The sequence below is a fragment of the Pongo abelii genome, chromosome 11 (assembly GCF_028885655.2).
Source record: "Pongo abelii isolate AG06213 chromosome 11, NHGRI_mPonAbe1-v2.0_pri, whole genome shotgun sequence".
NCBI lineage: Eukaryota > Metazoa > Chordata > Mammalia > Primates > Hominidae > Pongo > Pongo abelii.
Genome location: NC_071996.2, coordinates 132,441,717 through 132,464,691, shown reverse-complemented (window position 1 = coordinate 132,464,691; position 22,975 = coordinate 132,441,717). Strand labels below are relative to the sequence as shown.

Here is a 22,975-nt window from a genome sequence, read left to right as displayed (position 1 = left end):
CACTATGTAAAGAAAAGCTGCCCTCTGACCAGAAACGCAGCAATGACTGTTTCACCTGTGACAAATAAAATTGTATTGTGTTTGGTTCTTAAGTGGCTTTATTTATACTGCAATCTAGCATTGGCTTTATTTATACTGCAATCTAGTATTCTTTGAGTAAAATAACCATATGGTTAGTTTGAAGGTATTCTTTGCAAAGAGAAATACAAAAACAGGCAAGGTAGATGGGCATGGGGTACCAAGGCTTGGTTGATTGCAATTTTAATTAGAATGGTTAGGGTCACCTTCTTGAGAAGGTGAAGGTATTAGTCTTCTAGAGCTGCCATTACAAATACCGCACACTGGATGGCTTAAACAGAAATGTATTTTCTCACAATTCTGGAATTGAGAAGTCCAAGGTTAAGGTGTAGGTAAGATTAGTTCCTTCTGAAGACTCTCAACTTGGTATGTAGATGGACATTTCCCCCTATGTCTTCACAGAATTTTTTTTCTGAATGTCCCCAGCTCCCAAAGGCCAGATTGAGTATGGGCTTTATCCAGTGCCTAATGTCCATCTACTCTTGTGAGGGGATGTATTAGTTTGCCAGGGCTGGTGTAACAAAGTACCACAAACTGGATGCTTAGTCAACAAAAATGTATTGTCTCAGAGTTCTGGAGGCCAGAAGTCCTAAATCAAAGTGTTGGCAGGCTTGGTTCCTTCTGAGGACTATGAGGGAAGGATCTGTTTCAAGCCCCTTTCCTTGGCCTGTACATGGCCATCTTTACATTCACGGTCTTGTCCCCATGTGCGTGCCTGTCTCGAAATTCCCCCATTTAATAAGGACACCAGCATCATTGGATTGGGACCTACAACAATGACCTTACTTTAACTTAATTACCTCTGTAAAGACTCATATTTCCAAATACATTCACATTCTGAGGTGCTGGGGATTAGGACTTCAACATATGAATTTGCAGGGGCAACAGTTCCGTTCATAACAGTAGTATTTCACAAAGTCTTGAAATAAGTATGAAGGATATTCCAGCAGATATCTCTGGGAAGAACATTCTGTTAATTTCAGCATAATGACTATAAGGCAGGAGCTTGCCTGCAATGTTCAAGTCATACTAAGGAGACCACCGTTGGTGGAGTTTTTATCCTAGCTAAAGTGGGAAACCACTGTAGGGTTTTTAGTGGAAGAGTGACATCATCTGATTTAATGACTTAAAGGGATTATTCTGGGTGTTTTGATGAGAATAACTGTAAGGGGAGGTAGGAAGACTAGTTAGGATGTATCACAATAAACCAGATGAGAGTTGATATTCAGTTCAGGTTGGTGTTGGTAGTAGTGATAAATGACCAAATTTTGTGTATGTTTTGGAAATAGAGCCTACATTATTTGCTTACAGTATGAATGTGGGGTGTAGGCAGAGAAGAGTTAGGGACAACTCCATAGTTTTTGCCTGAGCAACTGAAAGGTGTGATGATGCCATAAAACTGAGATGGGAGAGTCAGAAAAGTTGATGGAGGGTTTTGTTTTGGACATGCGATGTCTATTAGTTTTATATTGGTGTTAAAACACGTGAAGTTGCTGATATTTAATTTCATATAACTATAAAATTATCAAGTTAGCATCATTCAACGTAATAAAATTCTGGAGTTTAGAAGAAAGATCTGGGAATCATCAGCGTAAGGTGATATTTCAAACTGTATTGTAAGAGCAGATCACTGTGATGGTGACTGTCCAACCAGGAAGCAGAAACCATACCATTATTTTAACTGGAGGATGCAATTAAAATAGATGTTAGGTATTAGAGCAACAAGAAGACAACAAAACACTAATAAGGAATCACATATGTAATAACTTCACATCTTGGCTGGGGAAGCAAAACAGAGTTTGGGATTAATCAAATTTAAAGGCTTGGAAGAGAAGTCCATGGGGCTAGGGCTCAGACCTCTGAGGAGGTGACACCATGTGCCTGGTGTTTCTGAGAGGGCATAAGGAGACTGATTCTGGTAATGTAGGGTGTGAGGACCCTACAATCTCCCCAGGGAAAGTTTGAAAAACTGCCACTACTGGAATTAGCTGTGTCTTCCAATGTGATGGGCCATTGTGGTTCAAGTTTCTTCTCCCTCTCCCAATCTTTTGATTTACCTGTCGCACCTCCAAATGGCATAACATAAATGGGACCGGCAGACAAAAGAGAAGTGTGATTTGCAGAGTTCCTGTCCCAGCTTCACCAAACAGAATGTGGACCAGGTGTCATTACAGTCTCATGGCTGTAATGTCAGCACTTTGGGATGCCAAGGCAAGTGGATTGCCTGAGGCTAGGAGTTTGAGACCAACATGGGCAACATAACAGGGCCCTGTCTCTACAACATATTTAAAATATTAGCCAGGTATGGTGGCAAGGGCCTGTAGTCCTAGCTACTTGGGAGGCTGAGGAGGAAGTATTGCTTGAGCCCAAGAGTTCAAGGTTACAGTCAGCTATGATCATGCCTCTGTACTCCTGCATTTAGGCTGGAACAACAACAACAAAAAGCATAATCACCAAGAATGACCCAAAGAGTGAATGTAGATAGTGCCTCAAGTCTCGGAACACTCCCTTGAAGCATCAAGCAGAATAGGAATAAAGGAGACATAGAAGGAACAATCAGTGAGGTTGGAGGAAAGCTAAAAGAATCCTTGATAGCCCAGTGAATAAAGCGCTTTAAAGAAGAACTGTTTATCAGTTGTGTACAATGTTAAAAAAAAAAACTAGTAAATTGCGAACCAAGAATTAATTAATGTATTTCACTATATATAGTCATTGGTGACTTGATCATTTGGTGAAGTGGCAGGAACAGAAAGCCTTTTGGGATTTTAAGAAGGAAATGGAGTAGAGAAATTAAAGACTTCGTATACATAGCATTTTGGGGATGGCATACATAGCATTCAATATACATAGCATTTTGCTGTAGTAGGAAGCAGAGAAATGAGGCAATATTTAGAAGTCAAGATGAGATTTCTTTTTAAACAATGGGATAAATTGTAGCAGGTTAGTGTATTGATGGGAATGATGCATTAGAGAGGGAAATATGGATTATATAGGAAATTGACTGAACAATTTCTGAAACAATGCCCTTGGGATGGCAAGAAGAGGTAGAATCAAGTGCACACATTAAGAGATTTTCTTTGGGTTGGAGCATGGATAGTGCATCTCTGATCATAGAAAGGATGGTGAGTTTGTGAGAACAGATGCTGGAAAGCATGCAGATGTGGTAGTGGAATTTGTTGACATTCTTTCCTGGTTGCTTAAAAGATTGCTTAAATTTTCCATGTCATCGACTGAGAGTGAGGAGAGCAGAGAAAAATGTATGTAATAGTGAAGAGAGCAAGACAGTCAATAGATAAGGGCAGGAAATTAGACTCTAACTCTTACAGCCCTAGTTTCTTCACCTTCAAAGTACAGCTAAATCCTAATGCTTTGTGCAAAGTAAGAGTTCTACAATCCCCTCACAAAATGAAGAATATGATATGATGTTAGATATATATTATTAATGATGAGATCTACGCAAAATAAAAGCTAAATAATTTCATAGAAAAATAGCCAGGGAGATTAATCATATATATATTCATATACATATAATTAATAATAATAATCATATATAAGAAACTTAAAGTTTTTCAAAAAATCTTTTACACAAAAAGTTATTTTTCACTTTCTGTATTAGTCCCTTCTCATGCTGCTATGAAGAAATAACCAAGACTGGGTAATTTATAAAGGAAAGAGGTTTAATTGATTCACAGTTCTGCATGGCTGGCAAGGCTTCAGGAAACTTCCAATCATGGCAGAAGGGGAAGCAAACACGTCCTTCTTCACAAGGTGGCAGGAGAGAGAGGTGCTGAGCAAACGGGGAAAAGCCCCTTATAAAACCATCAGATTTCCTGAGAACTCACTATCTTGAGAACAGCATGAAGGTAACCACACTCATGATTCAATTACCTCCCACCAGATCCCTCCCACGACACATGGGGATTGTGGGAACTACCATTCAAGATGAGATTTGGATGGAGACATAGCTGAACCGTATCACTTTCCAATGAAAATGCATTTTAAATGGATCTATTACATATGCATGATCATAAAACAAAATTGGGTTAAAAATCATTAAACTGAACGCTTCTTGAAGTCGGAGATAATGTCATGTTAAGTCTTCAGCATTAAATGCCAGCACTCATTTGTAGTAGCAGCCCAGTAAATATTTTTGAGCTAATTAATAGAGCAATGCTAGTTTGTCAAATGTTATTTATGAGGAGGAAGAGAGAGAAAGAGAGAGAATATATTAGACAAATCAGCATTATAGGTAATATAAACCACGGTATTGGTCCGTGGCCTGTTAGGAACCTGCTGCTGTGAGCAGCAGGAGGTGAGCCACGATGGGCAAGTGAGCATTACTGCCTGAGCTCTACTTCCTGTCAGACCCCCAGTGACATTAGATTCTCATAGAAGCTCAAACCCAGTTGTGAACTGTGCATATGGGGGATCTTGCATAGGGTTGCAAACTCCTTTTGAGAATCTAATGATAAGTGTAATGCACTTGAATCATCCTGAAACTATTCCCTCCAACCCCCTGCCTGATCCATGGAAAAACTGTCTTCCATGAAACTGCTTCCTGGTGCCAAACAGGTGGGGACCACTGGTATAAATCCTTCTTTTCTGAAGTGGTGAAATGTATCCTTAGGCTTGTTAAGATATTTCTAAGTCTAGTAACAAAGTATTTGATAACTAAATATATAATAATATTCTCTTTTTGAGCTATTATTGGATTTATAACTCTGGGAACACAAGCAGCCCTGAATAATTATTATTGGGACAAATTAATACTTCAGGTTTAATATTTTCTTTTAAAACCTCCTCATGGGAGGACAGATTCTTTGTACTGATAGGTCTTAAATGAAATGCTAAAAGAAATGGCAGCAGAGATTAATGGACAAATAATAGTATCTGTCCGGGAACTAATCTGGGAAGACAACATGACGATTTTTACGGTTAGGACCATGTAAAGAATATATTTCCTGCTAATTGAGAATTAGCTGTCTGTAAATTACATGCCCACTTTTGAGGTTAAAGGTCTTTATACATTTAACTTGTAATTCACGTTATTTTTCTTGTCAAATATCCTAGGCCATGGCTATGTCAGATCATTCTTTAGAAGAAATAAGTTTTTCCTCTTGTGGTCTTGAGGACTAATGAAGTTACAGAAATCATTTGTAATCTAGTGCATGGAATTAAAGAAAAAATGTCAAATGTCTCTTATTTTTAACAGTTTTCTTGAGGTATAATTTATATATCGTAATATTCAACCATTTAAAAGTGTACAATTATTTAATAAATTTGAGTAAATTTACAGAGTTGTGCAACCATCACTACAATTTTATAACATTGTCATCATCCTGTTAAGATTCTACATCCCATTTGCAGTCAAACCCAGTTCCCACTGCCAGCTTTGGTGACCACTAATCTACTTTTTTTGGTGGATATTTCATATAAATGGATTAGGCACTATGTGGTGTTTTGTGTTAGGCTTTTTTCTTTTCATAATTTTGAGAACCATCTGTGCTGTAGTAGTTTGTTATTTTTTATTACCAATAGTATTTCATTGCTTAGATATATTATATTTCATTCATCTGTTCACAAGTTGGTGGGCTTCGAGTTGTTTCCACTTTTGGGCTATGATTAAATTTTATATTTACTCAGCAAGTTCAATATTTCTACCTGGATATCCTCCTCCACATCAGGTTGTATTCCAAGGAGGAACATGGTGTTTGGGTGCCTGTTAGTTTATTTTGACTTCCACACCCAAATGAAGAGCACTCTAGGGTATGGTCCCTCCACTCCTGGGACGCTCTGACTTTGGCTCAGGTGTTGGAAACTGCTTCTTCCATCTTCATCAGATGGAGCTGGTCCGGTCTCAGATCATGCTTCAATTATGGTTCACTTTTCCAGCTATCCTCCTAGTCTGTTGTAGTTTGTCAGTGAGAATGGTTTCATCCCCTAATTGCCGGGATCCTTTAATTAAACTCTATATATTGACCTTCACCTTGAGTGTTCGGCCTCTGTTTTCTAGAACATAGGCAACATGTCTGGGTGTCTGCATCTAAAGGGGTCTCCATCCTTGCTCTCTTATGTTAGTTAGGGTCTTTCTGGTTTGCACCATCATATCTTTTTAATCATATTCCTTGGGAACAAGAATTAGAAATATAGGTTTTGTACTTTGCACTATGCTGTGGGCTCCTTTTTTGCAAACCAATTTGGTAGTCAATTTTTGCATGCTAGGTGTCCTTAAATAAATGTCAAAAGATTGCTTGCTTGCCCTGTAGTTTTCTAATAAAAACACAAGAAAAACAAGCCAATTAAAACACAAAAAGGCAAAATTATGCCCCTATATACTGGCCACAAAAGGACTTCATAAAGACTTCAGGAGCCAAAATCAGTTCCTTTTTGGCAAAGGCATAAATGTTTAGTTCTATATAATGAGAGTTTATTTAACCACTGATTGCCACCCTCAGCAACTCAAAACCTATTGGAACTTCTATTGATATCAAAATGATAGTTCTGTCACTGGTGAGTAAGGGAGAATATTTATACAGTGCATTATTCAAATGCATTGGAACAGGGTACACCTTCTTTAACAAATGCCGTAGTGTTGTCTTGGAATCTAAATGAGAGTGGGCACCATTTCCTAAGTTCAACCCAAAATGCCTGCTTATCTAACCAGAGTCAATACAAATCTAGGGTTTTTTTTTTCTTTGCTTGATTTCCTGGGCAAGGAAGTCCATTCCTTCTCTGTTATTCTGTAGGGGGCTTTTCATATCCACTTTATAGCACTTATCCTCTTTTATTGCAATTTATAGTTTCATTGCAATTTATAATCTTCTTCATTAGATTATAAAGTTCTTTGATGTATAAATGCCTTTTCTTTCCTGCAAACTCTCACAATTTAATTTACTTTACAATTGGCACTAAATTAGTGCTTGTTGAATTGATAAATGAATGAGGAAATGGTGAAATAATTAATACTTCTGCTATTTGCTCTTTATTGCAAATTGTTTGCGAAGTGGACTATGAGATGAAGTTTAGTTTGCAGAATGTTTATTAGAGTGCCCTTGAAAAATAAGGGGAGTGTATTCGTGCATTCTTGCACCGCTATAAAGAAATACCTGAGACTGGGTAATTTATAAAGAAAAGAAGTTTAATTGGCTCATGGTTCCACAGGCTATACAGGTAGCATGGCTGGAGAGGCCTTAGAAAACTTTTAATCATGGTGGAAGGCCAAGAGGAAGCAGGCATGTATTATGTGGCCAGAACAGGAAGAAAGAGAGGGAAGTGGGAGGTGCTACACACTTAGAAACAACCAGATTTAGTGAGAACTCACTCACTATCATGAGAACAGCAAGAGGGAAGTCTGCCCCCATGATACAATCACCTCTTACCAGGTCCCTCCTCCAACACTGGGGATTACAACTAGACATGAAGTTTGTATGGGGACACAGATACAAATCGTATCAAGGAGGAAGTGGGATTGGGCCTAGAAGTTGTTGAGCTGTGTTAAATTCCCTATGATGACCCCAGCTAACCCTGCACAAAGCTCTGAAGCCAAAATGACCAGTAGGAGTTGCCCATATTGCATTGAAATGGCAATGCCATCATATCCCTCTTCCATTAGTGAATCAGTGGATGTGGGCCATCATGGGCAGGGTGTGGTCTGGGCCCACTTGCTGTTTGCTACAAAGAAATCCCTGAAGGTGCTGACAAGGGGTCCTTCCCTGTAGCAGGATCTGGGTTGTGCATCTCTGTGTCCATCAAGTCTCTCTTTTTCTTTCAACCAAAATATTAGTTAAGGCAATATCATAGTCACATTCTGCTGTTTTCTTTTCCCAAATTTTCCATTTCTATTACAAAAGACCACTTAGTGTATGTTGAATTCTGCTATGCTGCCAAAATAGCATTTTTGTGTTCCATAAGTATTTTTTAAACGTTGCATCAAATTTTTGGCGTAAATGACCAATAATTTTAGTTTAAAATTAAGAGCAGAGACTTAGAAGACAAATGGATTTTCTAATCATTTTAGAAGTGTCCTAAAATTATTCCGTTTCATCGTTTTTGGTAGATAGTCTCTTCCTCTGTCAACATATGTGGGAGAAGTTGTTTTACATTAGTGATGAATGTACATCCAAGAATGTACAACTTGGATGAATAATTTATCAAATTGTCAGCAGCTGTTTTTTCTAACAATATATTTTAATGGACTAGTCCTATGTCATTTTTCAAACTTAAAAAATTTAAATTTTCTAAAAATATATTGACAAGCTTTTTTTTCACAACTTCTTCTGTAATATCAAAGTTGGCAGTGATTTTCTGGCTCCCTATGTATAGTATCAGAACTGAGATAATTTTTTGTAGACATGTAATACTTTATTTTTCAATATTAAGATTTCTTTTTGCTGATGGCCTACTGACCTATTCATTTTGGTTTCTAATAATCTCTGTTTTTCTTATACACCATTCTTAGCTGTAAGGTTAATTGTAAGCCAAGAAGGGTTAAACCCTTTGTGATGTTCCATGTTGTGCATCACCAGGGGATAATTGGTGGATCTCTTGTTTCTGCTGATGTTCCCATCCAAAAGATTAATTTTACTTCCACAGGGCTTTGCACATGACAATGACAATTCTTTATTAGATGGTTCCTGGGAGGTGAAGCTAAGCCAATAAAGATAACTTTTACTTGCATTACCAGGTGATGTTGGCCATTTCCTATTTATAATTCTACTTGTTGAGTGACTGGTCTTACAGAAAGTTTCATATGCATTATCTTATATTAATTATCATATTGGCTTTGTAAAACAAGTACTATCACCTGCTCTTTAAATAAGATAAACCTGAGGTTCACAGAGAGTTGAAGTGATTTTGTCCAGAGTCCTATAGTATGGAAACACCAGACCTCATATTCAGGTCTTCTGAGGTCAAATTTCTAGTTTTCAAGTCCTCCAAATTAGGGGTGTACTAGCAGAGTTCCGTTTAGAAAAGGTGTAACTATTGTACTTATCACACGTGCAGTGTAGTTCATAGAACTGGCACTGGTTAATTCAATAATTGACTATGAATTAGATTTTAGAGAGTTATAGGAATCGTAGAAGTAAATATAAAGAAGTACATTTTGGTACTTATCTCAGTCCTGAATTTCCATAAGATCAGTTCTCTTGTAAAATGATAGGGTGTTATGCTTAAACAGGGCAGATTGAAGACATACTTTTATTTTCCCCTCTGAAAAGTTCAGTGAAAAGAGAGTGAAGGAATCAAAAGGCATTTACCCAACTGGTCAAAGAGAATGGGGTAGCATCCCTGTCTGCTACATGTACTGCAAGTACTATTCCATCTGCTGGGTCATATGGTGTAAGTGAATGAGCAGCTTGCACAGTACACTGTACACATTACAGAGATGTATTTTACTCTGGGCCCCACTCAAACATTCTAAACTGGAAGCCTAACAGAGGTCTTGGTAAATTATTTGTTTCATACACAACTTATGTGAGTATATCTTGCCTCCAGTATTCAAATAGGTTGCTAGCTATTATGTGCCTTTCTTAGTGGTAGAAGATATCAGATACAAGATTTAGCCCTTAATTTTGGAGAATAGATCTCAACGTGCTTCGGAACTCTCAAGTTCCTGGAATTTCACTGAAGTAGCAGATTGCTGAAATTTTGTTGGATTTATTTCCTACTCTCTGGTATGCATGTATTTTGCCAGAATATTTCTACTTCCTTTTCACCACATTCAGTCAGCATGCTATCACCAGTATGATTACTAGCATAGTATCTTGTGTATCTTTTAATCATGGTGGAATCTTGTGGAATGCAGGATGATAAAAGTGTCTCTGGACTAGATTATGACACAGGACTGCACATTTCATATATCCCTGAAGTAGGAGAGTGAATAAGCATTTCTGTGTGTTTGTCTAGTAGTTATAGAGGAAAAAACACTCATTAGACTACTCGCTATGTGCCTGGTCATAGGGACTGTATTATTTCCAGCAAAGAACCTCATACAGAACATGATCTACAATTGAAGTTACCACTTGATTAAATTTATAGTAATCCATTGTCATTCTTTGAGAGCTGTCTCTCTTCCACATAGGCTGAATAGGGTAATTGAATGAGGATGTGGCTGGTATCTCTGCAATTCTCCCAGGAAGGCAGTATTGATTCTGATTACTATTTTGGCACACAGTGGCAATTCTAGAGGCTTCCTCTTGGATTTTCCTACTACAATAGTCCTCACTTTATGGGTCAGGAGAACAACATGGGGATTCTGCCAGTTGCTGGTTATTTCTCTTCCAACTATAATTTCCAAGATTATTAAAATAACCACACAGTGGATTAGGAACCCAAGAGACCCATCGTTAGAGGGATCAAAGGCAAATCCCATTAATCACCTGGTTTTTGTAAACCCCTACTCTGTCTGGTAAACCTTAATAATGTTTGAGTTCCTAGGAATTATTGTCAGTTAAAAGACGGTGCCTAGTAATCCCCCCAACATCTGAGTATTTTCCTTTCTTCAATTTACTGCTTTGGTAAGTGATCCCAAGTAAGGTCTCATTGGAGAAAACTAAGAAGAAAATATATAGTGCAAAATGTTGGCATTGTATCAGATTTCTTTAGAAGAATTCAGCTTTCCATTCAACTGGCTCTAAATCAGTGAACTGCATCAAGTCTTGAAGTTTACTGGGGAGTCTTGATCCTCTTGTGATGATTCAAGTCAGATTTCTGTTCACAAAACTTAAATTTCCTCACTTGCAGAAGTTAAGTAAAAGAGTGTTCATATATTTCAATCCTGAGGACAATACCAATAATCTCATGAGACAAATCATTATTGCTTTAGCTGTGCTATCCATTACAGTAATTTTGTCCATGTCCACCTTGTCTCTATGTGTTAAATCATACCACATAGACCCCACCATTCTGAAATGCCATCAACCTCATGGGATTCAAAAACCCCATTTTTATAGTAGCATCTCCCATTCTTATTCCTGGCTTAAAGATATCATCCACTAGAAGGCTTTTCATGGATTCTGATGCTTCCATCAAAAATGTGTTTTTTGAAACTCTGGTAAGGGTAATATCCTGAATGTTCTAGGGTACCTGGATAAAGTATGACTGAGTAGGTACATAATATTACTACATGTTGTATCTCTCTAATCCTTTAGATTCCATCCTAAAGTATTACATGCTTTCCTCTAGACTGAGCATACCATGGGATTTCTTGCATTACAACTTTATTTGGTATAGGCTGCTGTTGTCTTCAAGAAAATTGTGAGAGCTACTCCCTGCCACTCAAGCTATGCCACAGAATCCAGAATATTCAAAGTGTGTACTACATCAATAAATTCAACCCAATCCAATATCCTAACATTTTCTACCATAGTCTATTATCTCTAGAATTCATTCCCATATATATTATTCAGATTTGTACTAGCATACATTGGCAAAATTTTAAAATTATTTTCATGCATATGGGGCTTCAGCTAGCTTATGCATTGTTCTTATCCTTCTGGGACTTGCTGAGATTTGAGTCTGTTATAAGTCTAGAAGCTATGAGAGGTGACAAGAGTGGGTCTTGAGAAGGATCATTATTCCCTGTATAACTCAGTTACCTCAGAAGAGTTTAATACAAGTCATTAAGACAAGGAGAGGCTAATGCTCTCAAATAAGAGAGAAAGTACCACTTCTATTTAAAAAATGGCATGGTGGATTTGAGTGTTCACAGTTTTTAGTTTCATCAGAATCTGCCCATATATCCCATACCAATTTTCAGAATTTTACTCCTTCCTAATCAAAACTTTAACCTCATCATAAGGGGCTTCACAAGATTTTGAATTTAATTTGTTCACCTGTAACATCACACTCTGAGCTTGGTTTTCAGAAATGTTGACCCTATCATTAGAGAAGATAAATAATTTATTTAGGATAGTCACAGAAAAGTTCTGTGTTTTTTGTTTTTTTTACCTGAAAGTAGACCTGGAAATTTTTGGTCCTGATATCATTTTTTTTAACTCCACATTTACTGGCTTACTCAGAAGTAATAAATCAACCTTATATTATTTACACTCCTTATTTCCACTATAGTATTCTATTGAGTTGGCTATATGATTTTTCAAGGATGTATCTTCAACTAGGCATTTTTATTCCAGGTGACTACTGGTAAGTAGCCCCTGAAGACCATAGAATTTCCCATTTGCCACTTGATGTGGCCTGGCTCTGTGTCCCAACCAAATCTCATCTTGAATTGTAATCCCCATGTGTTGAGGGAGCGACCTCATGGGAGGTGATTAGATCATGAGGGCAGTTCTCCCATGCTGTTCTCAGGATAGTGAGTGAGTTCTCACAAGATCTGATGGTTTTATAAGGAGCTTTCCCCACTTCACTTTGCACTTCTCTCTCTTGCCACTGTGTGAAGAAGGAAGTGTTTGCTTCCCCTTCTGCCATGATTGTAAGTTTCCTGAGGCCTCCCAAGTCATATGAAACTGTGAGTCAATTAAACCTCTTCCCTTTATAAATTACCCAGTCTTGAGTATGTCTTTGTTAGCAGTGTGAGAACGAACTAATATGCCACTGGACAGAGGACAGTATTATCTTTATATCTAGTCATATCAGAGAACAAAATTTAGATTTTTATATTCAAAACTCTGTATTTTTGGAATTAATTCCAGTATCAATAACTATATCAGTCTAGGTTTGGTCAAATAAACAAACTAAGCTCTGAATTCTGAACAAAAAATATTTACATAGAATTGGGAGATGGTGGTACTTTCAGAAGAGCTGGGTTGAGTGGGAAAGAGCAAGCATTGGTAAAGACGCTACCAAAAGTTGGTGAGCAGCTGCAGAAAGGTGGAGAAGGTGACAGCGAGAATCTCTTCTGAAGCAGTGGAGTGAGTGACTTCTACAAGCATGTCAGGAAGCCACTATGAAGCTCATGTCTGCACACACAACTGATCACTCTTGCCTCCTCCCATTTACCATATTCTGGTACATTTATGTTTTCCAAGTTTTATGTGATGACAACTTCTAACCTGGACCACATAGGAAACAAGACTCAGGAAACATAGTTTTGGCTTCAAATGTGTGTGATAATAGTGGTAATGAATTAGCAACAGAAAATCCTGCGTAATATCAAAAACTGAAAAATAAAAGAAAATATATTAGAAGTATAAATACGTTAGTTGGAAGCAATAGCTAAATGCTATATATGATTTTCTCAGTAGAGTACAAATGGAAAGTAGAATGGGATGTGGTGAGATGCTACTATATGCCTTATTAGTCTTAACGTTATTTTATCTTTAAAACAATAGGCAAGTATTACTTTAATGTTTAGGGCAATGATGCTAAGGGAATATCATTTTTTCAGGTAAATTAGAAATTTTTACTATGCAGATTTAAAACATTCCTATGTAGATTTAAAATAATTCTATAACTCTTCAAAATAAATGCAGCATTCTGGTTGGAGCATTCTATTTTATTTGCTCAAGCTACCTGTTATTCTCAAATAGGCCATAAAGAGTCATAATGTTTTCCAATGGCTAGTGGGCTAATACAGGACACATTGTATATTGGGGACATTATGCTTCTTCTGGTGAAGTCATGACCAGAACAGGCAACTCTGACTCCATGGGTAAAATGTCCAGTGCCAGTTTCACCTCTAAACATGATATTGCCTGCCTGTTCAGTTGGCTGGATAAAGAAGGATAATTTCTCTTTTCCGTGGCAAGTTCTGGACCTTGTTTCACTGAATGTTCCAGCAGGGCTTACACTGTTTGTATGAAGATGAAGTGTTAAATACAACTGTCAGCCTGAGGTTTTGTTGGAAATCATAGCAGTGAGGCCTTGACTTTATATGTAGAAGACATAGAAAGAACTATATGTGAATTTAGTTTAGATTCTTAAATGATAATTGTCACAATTTGGAAAAAAAAACTTGTGTAAACATTCTTTTGGAAGCGGTAATTTTGGAAAGGAATTTGTTGAGTTTTATTGTTGTTGAAGGCTTGTTTCTACTTATTAACCTAAAGTGGTTCAGTACAGAAATTAGTAGCTTTCCAAAGAAGCAGGATTGCATAATTTATTAAGCATGTATGCCTTAAAAGTGCGTAGATGCTCTGGGTTCATGTCCCTGTTCTTTTGCTAGCAAAATTTCCCTTGAATTATTTGAGTGAATGATTGCTTTCTCCTGCTATAAAATGAAGTTGATGACACTCCTACCTTATGGTATTGTAGGGAGGATTCAAAGAACTGATGATGCATGTCAATTGCTTAATAAAGTTTCTAGTACCTAAAATATTAGCTACCATTATGAATGTGTACAGATTATTTTTTCAAAATATATTACACAAAAGCATATTTATATAATGTGAGGGAGTGTGTATGTGTATATCCGTGAGACCTTACGAAATTTAAAATCATGAAATAGCAATATTGAGACTCATCTTTTGGAATGCTCTGAGGAGTAGATGAGTAAGGGCACTGTATGTTTGTTGAAAGGAATAAATGAAATCATGTAAATAAAAGCTGTTGGTAATCCTTCAGAGATTCTAATACAATGTAAACAGATGTTGCAGAGTTGCAGTTGATAGAATCAATGCAATAGCATTCTATCCTCCTCTGCATGCTTGCAACACCATGAAGAATAGTATTGCAGTCTTGCCCTTGGATGCCTGGGAGAGTTATAGCGTGCAATGGTTTCAGCATCCTTGTGCCAGAACGCACTAATAGAAGAATGCCAGATGCATAGAGAACCTCAAATACAAGTTACCTCTTATTATTATTATTATTGTCATTATAATAGGACAAAATATATGAGAACAAGAGCAAATATCAGAGTTCTCTCAGCTAAGTTTTTAAATTGTACTGATGAGAATGTGAGGCTTGCTCAAGGTGAGAAAAGAGATATTCCCTGAGTCTGTACTAGAATGAAAGACTCCAGGTTCCAAGTTTGTTTCTCCACTCCAAGTTGATATTAACCTACTATATTCATTTGCCAGAGTTGCCATAAAAAAATATCATGGACTGGGTGGCTTAAAGAATGGAAATTTATTTTCTCACATTTCTGGAAGCTAGAAGTCCAAGATCAGGGTGCCAGCAGGATTGGTTTCTCCTGAGCCTCTCTCCTGGCTTGCAGATTGGCTGTCTTCTTGCTATGTCCTCACATGGCCCCTCCTCTGTATGAGCACATCCTTGGTGTCTCAGTCATGTTGACTTAGGCCCCCACCTGTATGACATTATTTAACCTTAATTACCTCTTTAGAAGGCCAAACACAATCACGTTGGGGGTTAGTGTTTCAACATATGAATTTTGAGCGAACACAATGCAGTCCATAACCCCTACTTATTACATTATTGTTCTTCCAATATTGTTCTATTGTTGTTCTTTTAGGTTTAAACTTCTGATGGTCACGTTTACATCCAGAACTATGCCTACATGCACATATGTTAAATTTAATCACCTAATCTTGGTACTTAGCATAAGGGGACCAGGCCAATCTGCCAAACAGAATAAACAAAAAATGTTATTTTTAGAACAGTTCAAAATTTTAGTTCTATTGTAAATTATCAGCCTTTTAATTTTTTTAATTGACAGAACTGTGCATATTTATGGTGTACAATGTGTTTTTTTGATACATATGCATTGTGGAATGGCTAAATCAAATTAATTAGCTAGCATATTAATTACCTCACATACCATATTAGTTAGTTTTCATGCTGCTGTTAAAAACATACTCTAGACTGGGCAATTTACAAAAGAAACAGGTTTATTGGACTTACAGTTCCACATGGCTGGGGAGAACTCAATCACAGTGGAAGGCAAGTTGGAGCAAGTCACATTTTACATGGATGGTGGAGGGCAAGGAGAGAGAGCTTGTGCAAAGAAATATCTGTTTTAAAACCATCAGATCTCATGAGACTCATTCACTATCACGAGAAAAACATGGGAAAGACCCGTGTCTATGATTCAGTCATCTCCCACTGGGTCCCTCCCACAACGTGTGGCAATTATGGGAGTTACAAGATGAGATTTGGGTGGGGACACAGAGCCAAACCATACCACATATTTATCTTTTTTTGTGGTGAGAACATTTAAATTTTACTCTGTCAGCAAATTTTAAGTATAGAATACATTGCTATTAACTATAGTCATCATAGCAATTGTGAATGGGAATTCATTCATGATTTGGCTCTCTGCATGCCTATTGTTTGTGTATAGAAATGTTTGTGATTTTTGCACATTGATTTTGTATCCTGAGACTGCTGAAGTTGCTTATCAGCTTAAGAAACTTGTGGGCTGAGAAGATGGGATTTTCTACATATAGGGTCATGTCATCTGCAAATAAAGACAATTTGACTTCCTCTCTTCCTATTTGAATACACTTATTACTTTCTCTTGCCTGATTGCCCTGGTCAGAATGTCCAATACTATGCTGAATAGGAGTGGTGAGAGCATCCTCGTCTTGTGCCAGTTTTCAAGGGGATTGCTTCCAGCTTTTGCCCATTCAGTATGATATTGGCTGTGAGTATGTCATAAATGACTCTTATTATTTTGAGGTATGTTCCTTCAATACCTAGTTTATTGAGAGTTTTTAACATGAAGAGATGTTGAATTTTATCAAAGACCTTTTCTGCATCTATTGAGATAATCACGTACTTTTTGTCTTTAGTTCTGTTTATGTAATGAATTACATTTATTTTCAGTATGTTGACCCAGCCTTGAATCCCAGGAATGAAGCTGAGTTGATCATGGTGGAATACAGCTAACAAGGGAAGTGAAGGACCTCTCCAAGGAGTTCTACAAACCACTGCTCAAGGAAATCAGAGAATACACAAGCTAATGGAGAAACATTCCATGCTTATGGACAGGAAGAATCAATATTGTGAAAATGGCCATATTGCCCAAAATAATTTATAGATTCAATGCTATTCCCCTTAATTGACATTCCATTGACAGTCTTCACAGAATTAGAAAAAAAACTCTTTTAAAATTCATATGGCACCAAACAAGAGCCTGTATAGCCAAGACAATCCCAAGCAAAAAGAACAAAGCTGGAGGCGTCATGCTATCTGACTTCAAACTATACTACAAGGCTAAAGTAACCAAAACAGCATAGCACTGGTACAAAAACAGACACATAGACCAATGGAACAGAATAGAAATCAGAAATAAGATCACACATCTACAACCACATGATCTTCTACAAATCTGACATAAACAAGCAATGAGGAAAGGATTCCCTGTTTAATAAATGGTGCTGGGAGAACTGGCTAGCCATATTCAGAAAAATTGAAACTGGACCCCTTCCTTACACCTTATACAAAAATTAACTCAAGATAGGTTAACAACTTAAATATAAAACCCAAAACTATAAAAACCCTAGAAGAAAACTTAGGCAATACCATTCAGGACATAGGCACAAGCAAAGATTTCATTATGAAAATGCTGAAATTTTGTTGCAATTGCAACGAAACAAAAATTGGCAAATGGGATATAATTAAATGAGCTTCTGCACAGCAAAAGAAACTGTCACTAGAGTGAGCAACAACCTACAGAATGGGGGAAACTTTTTGCAATCTATCCATCTGACAAAGGTCTAATATCCAGAATCTACAAGAAATTTAAACAAATTTACAAGAAAAAAGCAAACAACCTCATTAAAAAGTGGGCAAAGGACATGAACAGACACTTCTCAAAAGAAGACATTCATGCGGCCAACAAACATATGCAAAAAAGCTCAACATCACTGATCATTAGAGAAGTTCAAATCAAAACTGCAATGAGATACCATCTCAAGCGAGTTAGAATGGCAATCATTAAAAAGTCAGGAGACAACAGATGCTGGTGAGGCTGCGGAGAAAAAGGAACACTTTTACACTGTTGGTGGGAATATAAATTAGTTCAACCATTGTGGGAGACAGTGTGGTGATTCCTCAAAAACCTAGAGGCAGAAATACCATTTGTCCCAGCAATACCATTACTATAATACCCAAAGGAATATAAATCATTCTATTATAAAGATATCTGCATGTGTATATGTTCATTGCAGCACTATTCACAATAGCAAAGACATGTAATCAACCCAAATGCCCCTCAATGATAGACTGGATAAAGAAAATGTGGTACATATACACCATGGAAAACCATCAAACCATAAAAAGGAACGAGATGATGTCTTTGCAGGGACATGAGTGGAGCTGGAAGCCATTATCCTCAGCAAACTAACGCAGGAATAGAAAACCAAACACCGCATGTTCTCACTTACAAGTGGGAGCTGAACAATGTGAACACATAGACACAGGGAGGGGAACAACACACACTGGGGCCTGTTGGGAGCAGGGGGTGCGGGGACAGGGAGAGCATCAGGAAAAATAGCTAATGCATGCTGGGCTTAATACCTACGTGATAGGTTGGTAAGTGCAGCAAAGCATCACGGCACATGTCTACCTATGTAACGAACCTGCACATCCTCCACATGTGCCCTGGAACTTAAAATTAAAAAACAGGAACAAACAAAAAATCCAAGAGTTACTATGGTATACAATAGAGCTCTTGAGCGTCTTCCTGCTAACTGAAGTTTTGTATCCCTTGACCAGTATCTCCCCAGTCCTCCTATCTTCCATCCTCTGATAACCATCATTTTATTTTCTGCTGCTATGAGCTTGACTTTTTAAGATTTCACATATAAGGGATTTCATGAAGTATTTGTCTTTTTGATTATGTTACTTTAAGTTATGGGATACATGTGCAGAACATGCAGGTTTCTTGTATAAGTATACATGTGCCATGGTGTTTTGCTGCACCTATCAACCCGTAATCTAGGTTTTAAACCCTTTATTCATTAGGTATTTATCCTAATGCTCTCCCTCCCCTTGACCCCATTCCCTGACAGGCCCCAGTGTGTGATGTTCCTCTTTCTGTGTCTATGTGTTCTCATTGCTCAACTCCCAATTATAAGGGAGAACATGCAGTGTTTGGTTTTCTGTTCCTGTGTTAGTTTGCTGAGAATGATGGCTTCCAGCTTCATCCATGTCCCTGAAAGGACAGTATTTGTCTTTTTTTTTTTTTTGGTCTGGCTTTCACCTAACATTATGTCCACCAGTTTCCTCCATGTTGTTGTAAATGACAGGATTTCCCTCTTTTTTATAGGGCTGAATAGTATTTTATCATGTCTATGCTCCGTCATTTCTTTTTTTTTTTTTTTCTTGAGATGAAGTTTTGCTCTTGTTTCCCAGGCTGGAGCGCAATGGCATGATCTCAGCTCACTGTAACCTCCACCTCCTGGGTTCAAGCGATTCTCCTGTCTCAGCCTCCTGAGTAGCTTGGATTACAGGTGCCCACCACCATGCCCGGCTAATTTTTGTATATTTAGTAGAGAGGGGGTTTCACCATATTGACCAGGCAGGTCTTGAACTTCTGACCTCAGGTGATCCACCTGCCTCGGCTTCCCAAAGTGCTGGGGTTACAGATGTGAGCCACTGCGCCCGGCCCCACCATAATTTCTTTATGTATTTATTCCTTGATAGACACTTAGGTTGATTCCATAGGTTGGCTGTTGCAAATAATACTGCAATAAACATGCAAGTGCAGCTGTCTTTCACACACTAATTTCCTTTGGACATATACCTAGAAGTGGAATTGCTGGATCATATGGTAGTTCTATTTTTAATTTTTAAGGAAGCTACATAATGTTTTCCATAATGACTCTATTAATGTATGTTCTCACCAAGAGCATACAAGGGTTCCCTTTCCTCCACATCCTCACCAACACCTGTTTTTTTTTGTCTTTTTCATAACAGTCATCTTCATAGGCATGACATGATATCTCATTGTGGTTTTAATTTGCATTTTTCTGATGACTAGAAATGTTGAGGATATTTTCATATATCTGGCCATTTTTATGCCTTTTGTTAGGAAAATGTCCATTCAGGTCCTTTGCACATTTTTTCATTGGGTTATTCTTTTTTTCCTACTGAGATGTTTGAATTCCTTATATATTTTGGGTAGTAACTTCTTGTCAGATGCATGTTTTGCAAATATATTCTCCCATACTGTAGATTGTCTCTTCATTCTGTTGAGTGTTTCCTTTGTGGTGCAGAAGATTTTTAGTTTGATATGACTCCATTGATCTCTTTTCTCTTTTGTTGTATGCGCTTTTGGAGTCAAATCTAAAGTAGCGATCTTTTTTGATACTCAAATGAGTATACATTACAGGTTAAATGGAAAAAGTCATTAATTATATTTCTTATCATAGAAAGAAGTTTTTATCTGTAGGACAAGGTGGCTCACACCTGTAATCTCAGCACCTTGGGAGGCTGAGACATGAGGATTGCTTGAGCCCAGGAGTTTGAAATCAGCCTGGGCGATATAGTGAGACCCTGTCTCTACAAATAATTTAAAAATTAGTTGGGCATGGTGACACGCACCCACAGTCCCAGCTACTCAGGAGGCTGAGGAGGGAGAATCCCTTGAGCCCAGGAGTTTGAGGCTTCAGTGACCTATGATCACGCCACTGGACTCCAGCCTGGGTGACAGAGCAAAACCCTGTCTCTAAAAAATAAAAAATAAAAATAAAAATGAAAAAGTTTTATCTATTCACTAGCAGAGAAAAATGCTTCTACTTATTTTCTATATTATTCAAGGTTGATTTTTCAAGTAGAGCCTTTATTGCAAAGGGAAAAATCCAGATGACAGCACGATCTTCATGCCTCTAGAAGATATAATTGTGCATAGATATACTGATCATAGAGATAGAGATAAGAATAGAAACAGGGATAGACATGGATATATATATCTGTGTATAGTATAGATTTATAATTTTTCATGTACAACAAAATATTTTATTCTCATTCATGAACTTACATGAAAGTAAGTCCATCTCTGTTTACAAAATTTTATTCATAATGTAAGATAAGCTGCCTACAGAGCCTGCCAAGAGCACAGAAATTGCAAGCTCCCTTAGAAAGAAATACACATGAATGATCTAATTGCTGAGAACCACTTTTGAGAATGAAAGAACACAGTAAGCATTTTACATATAAATTTAACCTAATCATTTTATACCATTATAAAACATAAACATTTTATGTGATAGGTGAAATGTGTAGAGCTTTTGGGATTTGACCAGAGCTCGTGCTTTTTGGCAGCTAAGCCAGGAACCAGAGGAGGTATCTGGCTCCAAAGGCAGGTGGAGTTCCTTCTTCCACAATGCTTGGCTCTTTTTTGCAGAAATAGAAAATGGAAACCCAGAGGGATGAGTGATTTCATTTAAATTCAACTAATAAGGAAGTGCCAGAATGCTTGACATTCACTGGGTGAGATAGAATTAATTCTCCATACAGACTGCTTAGCTCTCAGCACCGCTGTTGATGGTTAACTACTATGATGAAAATGATAAGATAATTTTAATAAAATAAAAATCGTTTGCATTTACCATACACACATCTCTAGCAGGCTCATGGCCACTCCTTGGAGGGTGGGAATATCTGAGGACACCCCTTGGGGGTTTGGAACTATCAGGGAGAAAGCCTAGTGGACCAGTGTGAACCTAGAGAAGGACACAGTAAAATGTTAGGTCTGGGAATCAACTGTTTTTGATGAACTGTAAATTATAAAGGTTGCAGTCATTGTGTAGCCAGCAAGCAAGTGGCCACTCAGGTAAGTGGGGGAACACATGTGACCATTGCTTATAATGAGATTCTTTATGTTGGCTAGAGTTGGATTCCATCTAAGCTATAAATCAACCCTTCTCTTTCACATCATCCAAATCTATTCCATTGAAAATGAGACCCTGGCAGTGATTAGTAATTTCTGAAGCTGGAAATGCTGTCTTGATTTGGCTCTGGTTGGAAACTCTGAACATTTTCTTTTCTTACATAGAGCTGCCAGTTGGTACAGTTTTGCATTTCTCCTTAGATTCATCTCATGCCACTATAGTGTAAAATCAAAACCATAATTAAGTTCTGAAATCCCATACAATTTAGTGCCATTGAGGCTGATTTCTTTGAATCAGAGAAGACAGATCTCTATTGCCTCCACGGACAATGAGAGGGAAGGAAGAACACTTGAGAAATGTTGATCATTTAAAGATGCATTTCAGCCCTTGGGTTTAACTTTCCACAGTAAAACATTACTCAAAAATGCAGTTTCTGTTTTCTTCCCCCCCGCCCCCTGCCGCCACCATCTCTCTAAGCCACTAGCTCTCTGGTGAAATTGCTATGAGATTGTCTCAAGACTGTTAATAGCTGGAAGAAGAGTTCTAGATCAACTGAAGATGAGGAGAAGTGCGCATCCACACAGCACCAGTCAGCTCAACACGGATGCGACTTCACCAACTCTACTGCTGTTTACTCCTCTGTACAAGCCAGGTAGTGTTTAAATACAAATGTAATGCCACCATTTTATTTATTATTTAGACAAAAGAAACCCTGATGAGACACTTCTAAGCCTGCACAGGAGTTTGATAGCAATCCTTGCTTCAGAATAAAATTAGGATTAAAAACTTCCTAGAATGACTTAAAAGTCTCAACTAAACTCCTGCAACAGGTTTCTACCACAAGACAGATATTTCTATGAGGAACACTGATTTGATTAAATGTCCACAATAGAGAACCTTATTTAGCAGTACCATCTGCAGCCATAATTAGTTTGAACTCATGAAAATGAAGAGTTTGACAGGAGATACATTAATTTCTGGGAAAAGAGGACTTCCTTATTTTGCATGGATGAAGGCACAGAAATGTAATGAAAAGGCACTCATAGAGATTCTGAGGGAGCTTGTTGAGAGCTTTTAAAGGTCAACGTAAGAATGGAAAAAAACTGGAACATTAACTTTGGGCTAAGAGTCGAGTTACTGAGGCAGCTGACTGACTTAACACTTCTTCTAACATAGTTTCTTTTCCAATTGGAACAAAAATG

At 37.6% G+C, this 22,975-nt stretch overlaps 1 long non-coding RNA gene across 2 annotated transcripts in view; it reads left to right on the top strand.

Moving 5' to 3' along the window:
• LOC112132334 (uncharacterized) overlaps positions 1–22,975 on the top strand; it is a 128,858-nt gene that overhangs the window by 47,322 nt on the left and 58,561 nt on the right. The gene's annotated exons all lie outside the window — the stretch shown is intronic.